Source organism: Daldinia childiae, assembly GCF_008694065.1.
Source record: "Daldinia childiae strain JS-1345 chromosome Unknown Scaffold2, whole genome shotgun sequence".
NCBI classification, from domain to species: Eukaryota; Fungi; Ascomycota; class Sordariomycetes; order Xylariales; family Hypoxylaceae; genus Daldinia; species Daldinia childiae.
In genome coordinates this window covers 3,512,438-3,525,612 of record NW_022984643.1, presented here as the reverse complement: position 1 = coordinate 3,525,612, position 13,175 = coordinate 3,512,438, and positions in this window count along the sequence as shown.

Below are 13,175 nucleotides of genomic sequence, written 5' to 3'. Positions count from 1 at the left end.
GAGAGGGGGGAAAAAGAGAAGAAGAGAAAAAAAAAAAAGAAGAAGAAGAAATAGAGATAAAAAAACTTGAAATATTGAATTTATATATTTAAGTTATTTATTATATAAAATATTTTTATAATATTAAAATTAATATTTATAAATTTATTAATATTATAAAAAATATATAATTAAATATAATAAATAATAAAATATTAATTTATTAATTTATAATTTTATTATTTATTTGATTTATTTTTTATAAACTTTTTCTTTAATTTTTTAATTAATAAACTTAAAAATTGTGTCGTTTTTTAAAGTGGCTTTTAATTATTTATATTTATTTTAATTAGTTTAAATTAAAAATTTAAAAATGGTTAAAAAGGAAGTATTTTTTTAACCACATGACTTTTTAATTAATTACATTTTAATACATTTTTTAAACTATTTTTTAATTTTTAATTTAAAATAATTTTAAACATTTTTTTTATTTAATATAACAATATTTAAATTCATTAAAAATATTAATTTTAAATAAATAAAGTTTTTATATAAAAAATAAATATTAATCCGATCATTTAAATAAGTTATTATATATAAAATATATGCGTTTTAAATCGAGATTAATTATAACACCGGTCGTAACACCGGTCGCAACAACGGTCGTAACGTTTAACGTAATAAACGTTATAATTTAAACGTTAAAACTTATAACATTATAACGCAATATTATATAAACATGTAAAAAAAACAAAAAAGTAACAAAAGTAAAAAACTAACCCCAAATAATTAAAATAAAAGGTATTTTAAACGTGGTTATAAATGGTTATAAATATAAACGTATAAATATATAATATAACGTTAAAGTTATTACATGTTTTTAAACGTTTAAATTTACAATATTATAACATAATACCGTATAAATATATAAAAAAACAAAAAAATAACAAAAAAAAAACTAACTTTAAATAATTAAATAAAAAATATTTTAATCATTATTATTATTTATTATATTATCGTTAATATAATTTTATTAAATATATATTAAATATAGTTAAAATGTTAAATAACGGTTAAAATTAAAATTTAAAAAACGCTTTTTTTACAACTTATAAATATAAATACATAAACCAAAGGTTTTGTAACGTTTATAACGTTAACGAAAAAAAAGCGAAAGTAAATAAAACCCGCCGTTTTTAAAATTTTTAATTTTAACATATTAAAATAAATTTATATATTATTATGTATTTATTTTATTTATAAATAATTAATTTTTAATAAATTGTTATATTATTTTTAAATAAACTTTTATATTTTTTATAAATTAATTTTATTATATAAAAATATTTATTATTATTAAAAATATTTAAATTAATTATAATTAAAATATTTAAAAACAAATTAGTTAAAAATTTATAAATTATATTAAATTAAATTATATTTATTTTATTTATAATTATATAATTGTTGTTATAAAATTTTTATATAAATATAATTTAAATATTTATAGTTTAAACCGTTTAAAAAAATTGTAATAATAGCGTTATTATTATTAAATTTAATTTAATTATAATACTTTTTACTATAATTTTTAATAAATATATATATATTAAATATATTATAAATTTAAAATTAAAAAAGTAAGTTTTTAATAAATTAAACGTTTTTTTTTAAAATATATAAAAAATAATTTTACATTAATAAAATTTGTTAATATTTAATAATTATTAATTATTAATTTTATATAAACGTTATAAAATATAAAACATTCTTTAATTTTAACGCGAAATAAACGTTTAATTTTATTAAAATAAATTTAAATTTAATTATTAAAATGAATTTTAAAAATATATTATAAATTTTTATTAATTATTTTTTTATTATATTTTTATATATTTTTAATTATATATATTTTAATTTTAATTATTAAAATTTTTATTATATTGTTAATTATAAATTTAATATTAAACTTTTTATTATTAATATATTAATATAATATAATTGATTTAAAAAATGGGTAAAATAAAAGTATAATATTATAATTAAAATTACTTAATCAACAAATTTTTTTAAATAAAGTTAATTTTTTTTTAAATAAAATATAAAATTTATTAATAAAATAAAATTGTAATATAATTTATAATATTATTACTTTTTTTAACGTTTTATATTATAAATATTAACGCGTAATAAACGTATAAATTAATTGATACAAATTTTTCCAAAATTATTTATTTAATAAAATAAAATCTTAATATTATTTATGAGTTTTTTTATAAGCAAGGTTAAATAAACAATGAAAGAAAAGCTAAGTAAATAATATGTGGCTAAAATGTAAAACGCATATTAAATACGTACTTTTTTATACAAATTTACTAATTACTTTTTATATTTTTATATATCTTTAAATTTATTTAAATTGCCATATTATTATTTATATTGCTTGGTAATATTTTACCTATTATACCTATTTTATTTCTATATTTTTTTTTACTTAACTTTTTTATTAAATTAACTTTATTTTATTTGTAACGTTAAAACTTTTAAAATTTAATAACGTATTATTTTATTAAATTTTTTTTTATTTATTATTTTATAATTTTTTTCGATATAGTAAATATTTCAAATCTTTTTTAAAAGGCTTTAAAAAGGAACTTTTAACATAATTAATATAAAAATTATAAAAATTTTTCTAAATATATATAAAACAATATAAATATAGTATTTTTTAACAAAACGTTAGTAATTATAACCAAGATTATATCCCGTAATACTATTTAATATTTTATAATCGAAGCGAAAAAACTTTATTTAAAATTAAAAATATTATAAAAACTATTTATTTTAAAAAGGTTAACTATATTTAATAAAGATTTATAAAATATATAAATTATAATAATAGTTAGATTTTTTAACTATTAAATATTTTAAATATTTATATTAATTATATTATTAATAAAATATTATATAGTAATTTATTTTATTAATAATTTATTAATAAATATAAATGTTATATTAAAAATTTATATAAAATTAAAGTTTAAATAATTTAAATTATAAAATTTTTTAAAGCTATTTTTACCAATATTATTATTATAATAAAAAATATTAAAAATTATTTTATTAAAATTTAATTTAATAAATTTAATAATTTTATATTTATTTAAACTTTTATTAAAAAATTTAAAAAAAAAGTTAAAAAAATAAAGATTTAATTATAATTAGGTTAAAATAAAATAATAATAATAATAACTGTTTATAAACCGTATTTTAAACTTATTTAAAATATTTATAACTATTTAAAAGGTTTAATAATATTATTAATTTTAATTATATATATAAAATTAACTATTATTATATATTTTTAATAAATATTACCGCTATAACTAATATTAAATTTATATTTAATATAATCTTTATAATAATATTTAATAAATTACGAATTTTTTTTTATTAAATAATAATAAATTTTTAATTTTTTTTTAATAATTATAAAATTAACTCTTCTAATTATATTATATTAAATTTTTAAAAAAAAATTAAAATTATATATAAAAATACATTCCTTAATTTTTAACAATTATTATATATTTTTTATATTAATAAAAACGTTATATTTTAAATAAAAAAAAGTAATAACTAACTTTAACTAATAAAAAAACTAATAAACCTTTTAACGTAATAATAGGTAATATAAATTAATAACTTAATATTAACAATATCCTTTTTAAAATCTTTTATACCTATTATAGATTTTTACTTTTATAATTTTTTATAATTTATTTACATATTAAAACTAATTTTAATATTATTTAATTTTATATAAAAAATAATTTAAAATAGATTAATAACTAGTAATAATTTACCTTTAAAATAAATACCTTTTTTATTAAGTTTAATAAATTAACTTTTATACCTTTTATTATAAAACTTTTAATATAAAAATTATATTCCCTATTAAATTTAATAATAATAATATTAAACGCCTATTTAAATCAATAAAAAAAACTAATTTTATAAAATTTTATAAAATATTTTAATATATAATATACTATTAATTATTTTAATTTAATAAAATAATAATTTAAAAAAAAATTAAAATTAAATAATATATTGTAAAGGTTAAATAAACAAATAATATATTATTAATTTATATAAAAAAGGCCTTTAATTTAATATTATTTTATTATTAAAAAGCTTATATATATTTACTATAATTAAATAACTTAATTCTTCCTTATCTACCGTTTTATAATTATATTATCTTTTACTTATATAATTTACTTTATTATTATAAGATTTTTACGCAATTTAAAAAAATTAATAAAAATACTAAAATTAAAGATATTTTTTATTAAAAAATAAACTTTTTTATTATATAAAAATAAACCTAATTAATATTTAATTTATAATTAATAATAACGTTAAAAATTAATAAAATTTTAAATTAAATTAATTTCTTTAATAAATATATAAAAACTTTACGTTATAAAACTTTATAAATAATTTATAAATATTTTAAAAACTTTATTAAAAACCATTTATATAAACAATTTATAAATATATTAATAAAAAAAAATATTTCCAAATATTTTCTATAATTTATTACGTTAAAATTCTTTATAATAAGAAATTATTAACAATATTAATATTAATAATAATTATAAAATAAATAAATATAATTAATTAAAAAAACTAAATTTTATTTTATTAAAAAATTTAAACTAATTTATAATTTAAATTTTAAACCATAACTAAGCAATATTTAATAATAAATTAAGCTTAATAATTCTTTTAAAAATTATTTAATTATAAAAAATAAAATAATAATAATAAAGGTAAAATTAAATATTATATAATATTAAAAATATTAAAAATATATAAAATTATATATATTTTATATAACATTTAATATTTATATAATAAAATATTTTTATAAATTAATATTTAACTTAAAATATTTAAAAATAAACTTTTATTTAATTATTTTTAATTTGAAATATATAAATAAATAACCAATTAAATATTAAAATTAATATAATAAAAAATATATACTTTTATTAATAAATTATATACTAAATAAAATATTTTTAATTAATAAATATTATTTATAAAAAATATAAAAAAAATACCATAAAATTTATATAAAAAAGTACGTACTTAATATACGCCCCACATTTTAGCCACATACTGCCTACCTAGCCCCCCCCCCCCCCACTGCCTATTTAGCTTTACTTTTTTTTATTTACATTATTAAACATTTTTATTAAAAACTTATTTACATTATTATATATTGGTTTTATTAATTTTATATTAATTTTACAAACGATAAATAATATGTATTTAATTAAAATATATTTTTATTACATTTTATTATATATATAAATATAAAAATAAAATAATTATTATATTATTATATATTATTATTAAATGTTTTATATTTTGCGTTTTATAAATTATTAATTATATAAGGTTTTTTTTTGGTTTATTTTTTGTTATTTTATTGGGATTGTTAAAATTAAAAGTTATAACTTATTTTTAAATTAAAAAGGTGGTTTTGTTATTAGTTTTAAATAATTAGTTAAGTAAATGGTTAAATTAAAAAAAATGTATTTATTAAATTAAATTATGAAAGATTTTTATTATATTTTTATGTTAAAAATGGTAGCGTATATTGTTATTAATAATAATGTTATTATTTAAAAATTAACTTAACTATTTTTTTATAACTTTTAATTTTTACGCAATTTTTACATATTTTATAATTATTATATTATTTAAAAAATGTTTTTGTTAAAAAGATTATAATTTTAAATTTTATTGCGAATATTTATAACCATATTAAAAATTTTAATATAAAAATAAAAATATTCATTTATTAAGTTTTAATTTTATTATTAAGATTAATTTATATTTATTTTTTTAAAGGTTTTATAAATTTTTAATTTAAAAAGTATATTATATACGTACGGGATTTTATATTGTTTTATTATTTAATTAATGTAAAATTTAAAAAATTTATTATTAATTAAAATATTAAATATTTTCCGATATTATATAATAAAAAAATTAACACAATAATATGAAATTTAACGGGGTGGTTTTTTAAGTTATTTAATTCCAATATATTTACGGTATACACGTTTAATTTATATATTTTTTATAATATTAAACTTATATTATTATTTTTTTTATTTAATATATTAAATTTTTATAACTTTTATAAAATAATTATAAAATTATTATTTATTTTTTAATATAATTATATTTATATAATTTAATTTTTTGTTTAAATAAAATTATTAATAAATTACGTTTGTTAAAAAAAATTTGAAATAAAATTATTTTAATATATTAAAATTAAAATTTTTAAAAAAAAAGTTTTATTTATTTTTGTTTTTTTTATTAATATTATAAATGTTATAAAATTTTTAATTTATATGTTTATATTAATAACATGTAAAAAAAGCGTTTTTTAAATTTTAATTTAATTAATTTTATTACCGTTAAGCCATTGTTTTGGCAATGTGGCGCACGGACCACGTGTTGTTAAGGCTTATAACCCCATAACCTTTTGGTTAATGTGTATAAATTTTAAGGTATAAAAGTATAAGTATGCGTTATATATTATGAGCAACATTAATTGGGCAATAAAGGTCATATTAAATGGGCAATATGCCGGGTTAGCATATATCGTTAAATACTTACCCTATTATATAAAGTCACTATTGTAAACTTGTATTGTTAAAATAGTCTTAACTACCTATATTTTCAAAGATATAAGCTTTTTTATTAGCTTAAAATCTTATATCGGCAATATTTTTATCTTTATTTTAATATTATAATTTATTTAATATTTTATTTAATTTAATTAATTTAATTTAATTTAATTAATTTAATAACGATATAAAACTTTATAATAATTTTCTTTAATTATATGTATTTGTTAAGTATTATTATTTGGTTGTATGCGTTTGTTTCGATGGAAAAAGGCTAAAAACGAGGTTTTTAAATAATAAATGATTTTAATATAATATAAGGCTAGTTAAAAGGCTAATTAAAAGGTTAATGAAAAGGTTATGGTTGATAAAGTTAGCCAATTAAAAACGTGCATTTTAGGTAAATTAGGTAAATTAAAAGGTTTTATTAAATTTGGCGGGATTGTTATAAAAGATATATGCGCGATAAAGTAAGTTTATATGGGGATATATGTAATATTTATGCAATATTTGCCAACCCCGCTATTATGCAATTATACCTAATATATTGCCTATTTAATACGCTTTTTACTGCCCGATTAATGTTGCTTTATATTATATATTGTAAATTTTTTCTTTTTTAAACTTATTATATTTATTAATAAAATTTAATTTATTAAATTCCTATATTTTTATTAATTTTAATTTGTGATAATAATAAATTTTATTATATTAAAGTTTAAAAAAATAGTAAATTTTTCGAAATTAAATTAATAAATTAAAATATTATAAAATTTAACGTAATATAATAAATATAATATTTAACAATATAATTAAAAAAGTTATAAAAGTAATTAAAGATTTTTAATTGTTTTAATAATTTATAATAAAATAAAAAGTTATTAATATTAAAAATAAACTTATTTTACTTATAAATAATATTAATGTTAATTTTATAATTATAAAAGTTTAAGTTAAATTTATTAATATTGATGTAATATTTTTAAAAGATTTAAAATAAGTTGGAATATAATCTTTTTTAAAAATTAACTATTATTTAATTAATATTATATTTTTATTTATTATAAAAAATAAAAAAGCAATTTTTTATATATTAAATGTTATAAGTTATATTAATAACTTATTTTTTAATAATTTATAATTTATTATTAAAAACGAAGATTTTAAATAATATATATTTTTTATAAAAAATTTTAATTTTTAAATAATATATATTTTTTATAAGAAATTTTAATTTTTAAATAAATATTTATAATTGTATTAATTATTACGTTTAAGTGGTCGTAAAAAATAAATTTCTTTTATTTTTTTTATATTCTTTATTTTTAAAAATAAAATAATATTTAAAATAATTATAGTTTTAAATTTTATAAAATTTTAAATTATAATTTTTAAAAATTTAGAAATAGTATTTTAAAAAATAAAATTTTGTTTAATTTATAAAATGGTTATGTATTATATAATAATAAATTTAACTATAATAGTTTAATAATAAGTAATAAATTTCAAAATTTTATGTTTATAAATTTGGTTTTTGGAAATTTGTTTTAATAGAATTAATAATTAAGTTAATTATAAGGTTTAAATTTAAAAGTAGTTAATTTAAAATTAAAATTAAAATAAAATTATTATAATTTTAAAAGATAAAATTATTTAATTAATAAATGATATGCTTTTATTAAAAAATTTAGTTATAAAATTTGATAAAATTAAATATTTTATTAAATAATAAAATTTATTAATTTTTATTAATAATAAATTAATATTAGGTAAAAAAATAATAAAGTTTAATTATTAGTATATATTTTTAAAGAATAAATTATATATTAATATAAATTATTTTAATAATAATTAAGGAAAACTTTTTTATATATTTATTTAAATAAATAATTTTATGGTTAAAAATTTAAAGTTTTTTATTATTAACGAATATAGTTTATTTATATTTAAAATTAATGGAAAATTTTTAAATTATTTATATAATTAATATGAAAATTTAAATATATACGATAAAGTTTGTAACGGATTTTGGAATTTTATTATATTACTTTTAAATTTTTTTACTAAATTTTAAATTAATTTTATTAAATTAATAAAATTAATATAAATTAATATTAATAATTATAAATATAGAATATTTAATAAATTATTAATTTAATTAAATAAATAATATTTAAATTAATTTTATAATAATAATATTATTTTTTTACAATTTTATAATTATATTTAATGTTATAATTAATAATAAAATAAGAATTTTTTTATATAATAAAAAATATAAAAAAAAGATTTAAAAAAATTAAAAATTAATATTGTTAAAAGTAATATAAAATTTTTTAATTATAATAAACAAATTTTTATTTAATTTTTTATAAATATATAAATTTTTAAATATTATAATATTAAGATTTTAAATATAATATTTAACGGTAAAAAAATATATATATAACTATTTTTTTTTAAAAAGGTAAGTTATTTATTTAATATAATTAATATTATATTTATTATAAATTGAAATATTAAAGTTATAATTATTTATTAAATAAATTTTTTTAAAAGATTTTGGAAAAATAATTTAATATTATTATTAAGTAAATAATAAAAAAGAATTTTAATATGGTTAAGTAGTTAATTAAATAAGGTAAAAGATTAATTTTAAGGAGATTAAATTTTTATTTTAAAAAAGGAATAATAGTAATATTAAGTATAAATATTTATTAAAAATTATTTTTAATTTTATAAGTTAATTTTTTTAAAAAAACCTATTATTTATTAATTATTTATTAATTAATATAAAGGGATTTTAATTATTAAAATATTTATTAATATAAAAATAAATGTGTATTTATTTATAAATATAATTTATATAAAATAAATAATAACATATTTTAATATAAAATGTATTAATAATTTTAAGCCGTTTATAATTATAAAATATAATAAAAAGGGAATATAAATGGTAAATATGGTTATAAAAATATATTTATGTATTTAAAAAAAAGAAATAAAAAACGGTTTTTTTTAATATTAAATATAAAATATAATATTATTATAAAGAAATTTTTATTTATTTATTATAATATTTTAATAAATAATAAATAAAAGAAATTAATATTTTTTAATAATTAAATATTGGTGGTATTTATAAAAAATTTATTAATAAATAAAATAAATAATTTTTTATAAAATAAATAATTTTTTATAAAATAAAAATTATTAAAAAAATATTAATAAAAAAATAATAAATAAAGAAATAAGATAAATAATAAAAAAATAATTGTTTAAGTTAAAAATGTTAATATATTTAAATAGTGTTAATTTTTTATTCTTTTTTTATATATAAAAATGCGTTAAAATTATTTAATTTTATAAATTGCGAAAGTAAAAATATATTATTAAAAAGGTTAATAAAACCTTAATTATTTAAAAAATAGAAGAATTTTAGTAAAAGATTTAAAAGATATATTAATAATTATTTAAAATAATTGCGGAAAAAGAAAAAGTTTTAATAAAATGTTTTATTACAATTTTATAATTTTTATAATGTAATATAGAATTAAATGTAAATTTATAAAAAGTATATTAGGTTTTTTATAAGAATAAAGATTTAAAAAATAAATTAACGCAATATAATAAATGTATAAAATCAATAAGTAAATTTAAGAAAAAATATTTTTATTATAATATTTAAGGGAAATATTGAATAAAAGCAGGGTATCATGTAATTTTATCTTTGATTATGTAACAATAATCTTAATATAAGTACCTTTTATGGTCGTATATACTTATTATATATAATTTCTTCTATAATGAATATATTTTTTTTATTTTTATTTATATATTTTATAAAATTATATTTATAAATTTTTGGAATTAAATTTATAAAGACTTAATATTAAAGTTAAAACTATTAGTTTTATTTAATAGTAACTATATAATAATTTAAATTATAATTTTAATTTTAAAAAGATTATTACTATATTATTAAAAATATTTTATTGTAGCTTAATTAGGTTAGGTAATTACCTTAGTAGTTAATATTTAAGCTTATTATTTATTAGTTAATAGTTAAGTTTATAATAGTTTTATTAATACTTTTAATTAATAACTTAAATAAAATTTAAATAATTTAATTAAATTAGTTATTAATTAATTTAAAAATATTTATTTATTTAATTTAATTAAGTTTTAATATTTATATAATATAATATAATGTAATGTAATATAGTTTTATTTATAGTTTTATTAAAAACTTTATTTAAAGCCTTAATAACTATATTATTTATTAATTATTAAATTAATATAATTTCTAAGTTTTTGATATTTTTATTTAATTAATATATATAAGATATAATAAAATTTAAAAAATATTATTATAATTATTATAATTTATTTAATTATAAGGATATATGTAAGGGCTATGGCGCCATTTTAGTTAGTTAAATATTAGAAGATTAAATTAGTTTTATTAACGCGTAAAAGAATATGGCAATAAGGTTTAATAAAAATATTAATAATTATTATAAATTATTTTTAAAAATATTTGAAAATAGTTATATAATATTTTTTAGGTTATATTTTACCTAGTATACAAAACAATTAAAAAAGTTAAATATAAAAGAAGCAATTAATTAATTAATTAATCAATTAATTTATTAATTAATAAATTTATTATAAAAAAAATAAAAGCTTAATTAATATCGAAGCTTATTTAAGTTAAATTAAAATTAAGATATTAAAGAAGGTAAATAGCCAATTATAAAGGTTATTTTAATATGATATTAAAAGGGAGGAAAAAAAAAGTAATTAAATTTATTGTAAAAAAGCTTATACAATTTTTTACATGTTTATTATATATTTAATTTGTTAATAAATATTATAATCGGACTTAATACCTTAAGGATAATTAATTAGTAAATTTTAATTAAGTTAAATTATATCGTATATAAATTTAAGATATGATTTAAAACCTAATAAAATTAATAATATTAAAGATATTGGGATAAATATTAAAATAACAATATTACGTAAGGCTTAATTAATAGCCTTAATAGCCGAGGTTGTGCTTTTTTTTTTTTTTTTCTTAAGGTTTCGGATTCGATCTTTGTATATATTATTGTTTTAAAGTTTTAACCTTTATTTTATAGGTTAAATTTAATTTTGTAGTTTTAATTAAATTTAAAAAAAAGGTATAAATAAAAGCAAGGTATCATGTAATTTTATTTTTAATTATATAATAATAATTTTAATATAAGTACCTTTTATGGTTGCATATATTTATTGTATATAATTTTTTCCATAATAAGTATATTTTTTTTATTTTCATTTATATATTTTATAAGATTATATTTATAAGTCTTTGGAATTAAGTTTATAAGGGCTTGATACCAAGGCTAAAGCTATTAACCTTGTTTAATATATTTTGTAAAAAAACGTTATAAAATAGTATAAATATTAATTAATTAATATATATATTATAACCGTAATAGTTTTTTACCGCATATATAATAATTTAAAGATTTAAAAAATAAAAATTATTAATTTATTTATTTTAAATAAATATATTAATAATAAATATACGAAAAAATATTTATTTAATAATAATAAAAAATTTTAATAAGTAATATTAAAAATTATTTTAATATAATATTATAAATAATTACATATTTTTAATAAAGTTATATTAGATAATTTATTTTTATATTAATTTGATATAAATTATAAAATCAAATTAAAAATATAGCCTAAAAATTTAAGTTATAATACGTTATATAAAATAATTTTAAAAAAAGCGAAAATATATAAAAAGTATATTATAAAAAATTTATAAAAAGGTTTTATTAAGTTTTTTAATGTTTTTTAAGCTATTTTTATTTTATTTACAAAGAAGTTAAATAAAAGTTTACGTTTTTATATAAATTATAAAAAATTAAACTTAATTACATGTAAAAATTAATATTTTTTTTTAATCGAGGAAATATTAGTTTAATTTTTTAAGGTTGAAATATTTATAAAAATTAATATTTAATAAATATTTTATAAAATTAAGTTAGTTAATAAAAATAAAAATTTTATAACTTTTTAATATTAATATAAATTTTATTAATATAAAATTATTTTATTTAAATTAATAAATAGTTTATTTATATTTTAATAGTATATTAATTATATATTTTAAGGATATTTTAATAAATTTTATATCGCGTATATTAATAATATTTTTATTTTTTCGGAAATTTAAAAAAAAATGTAAAATATATATATATAATTTTTTTTAATAATTAAAAAGAATTAGGTTATAAACTAATTTATTAAAATATAATTTTTATATTAATATTATTAAATTTTTTAGATTAATATTAGTATTAATAATATAAATGTTAATAAAAATAAAATGGAAATAATTTGGTATTAGTAAATATTTAAAAATAAAAAAAAGTGGTTTTAAAAAGTATATATATTTTTTTAAGTTTTTAT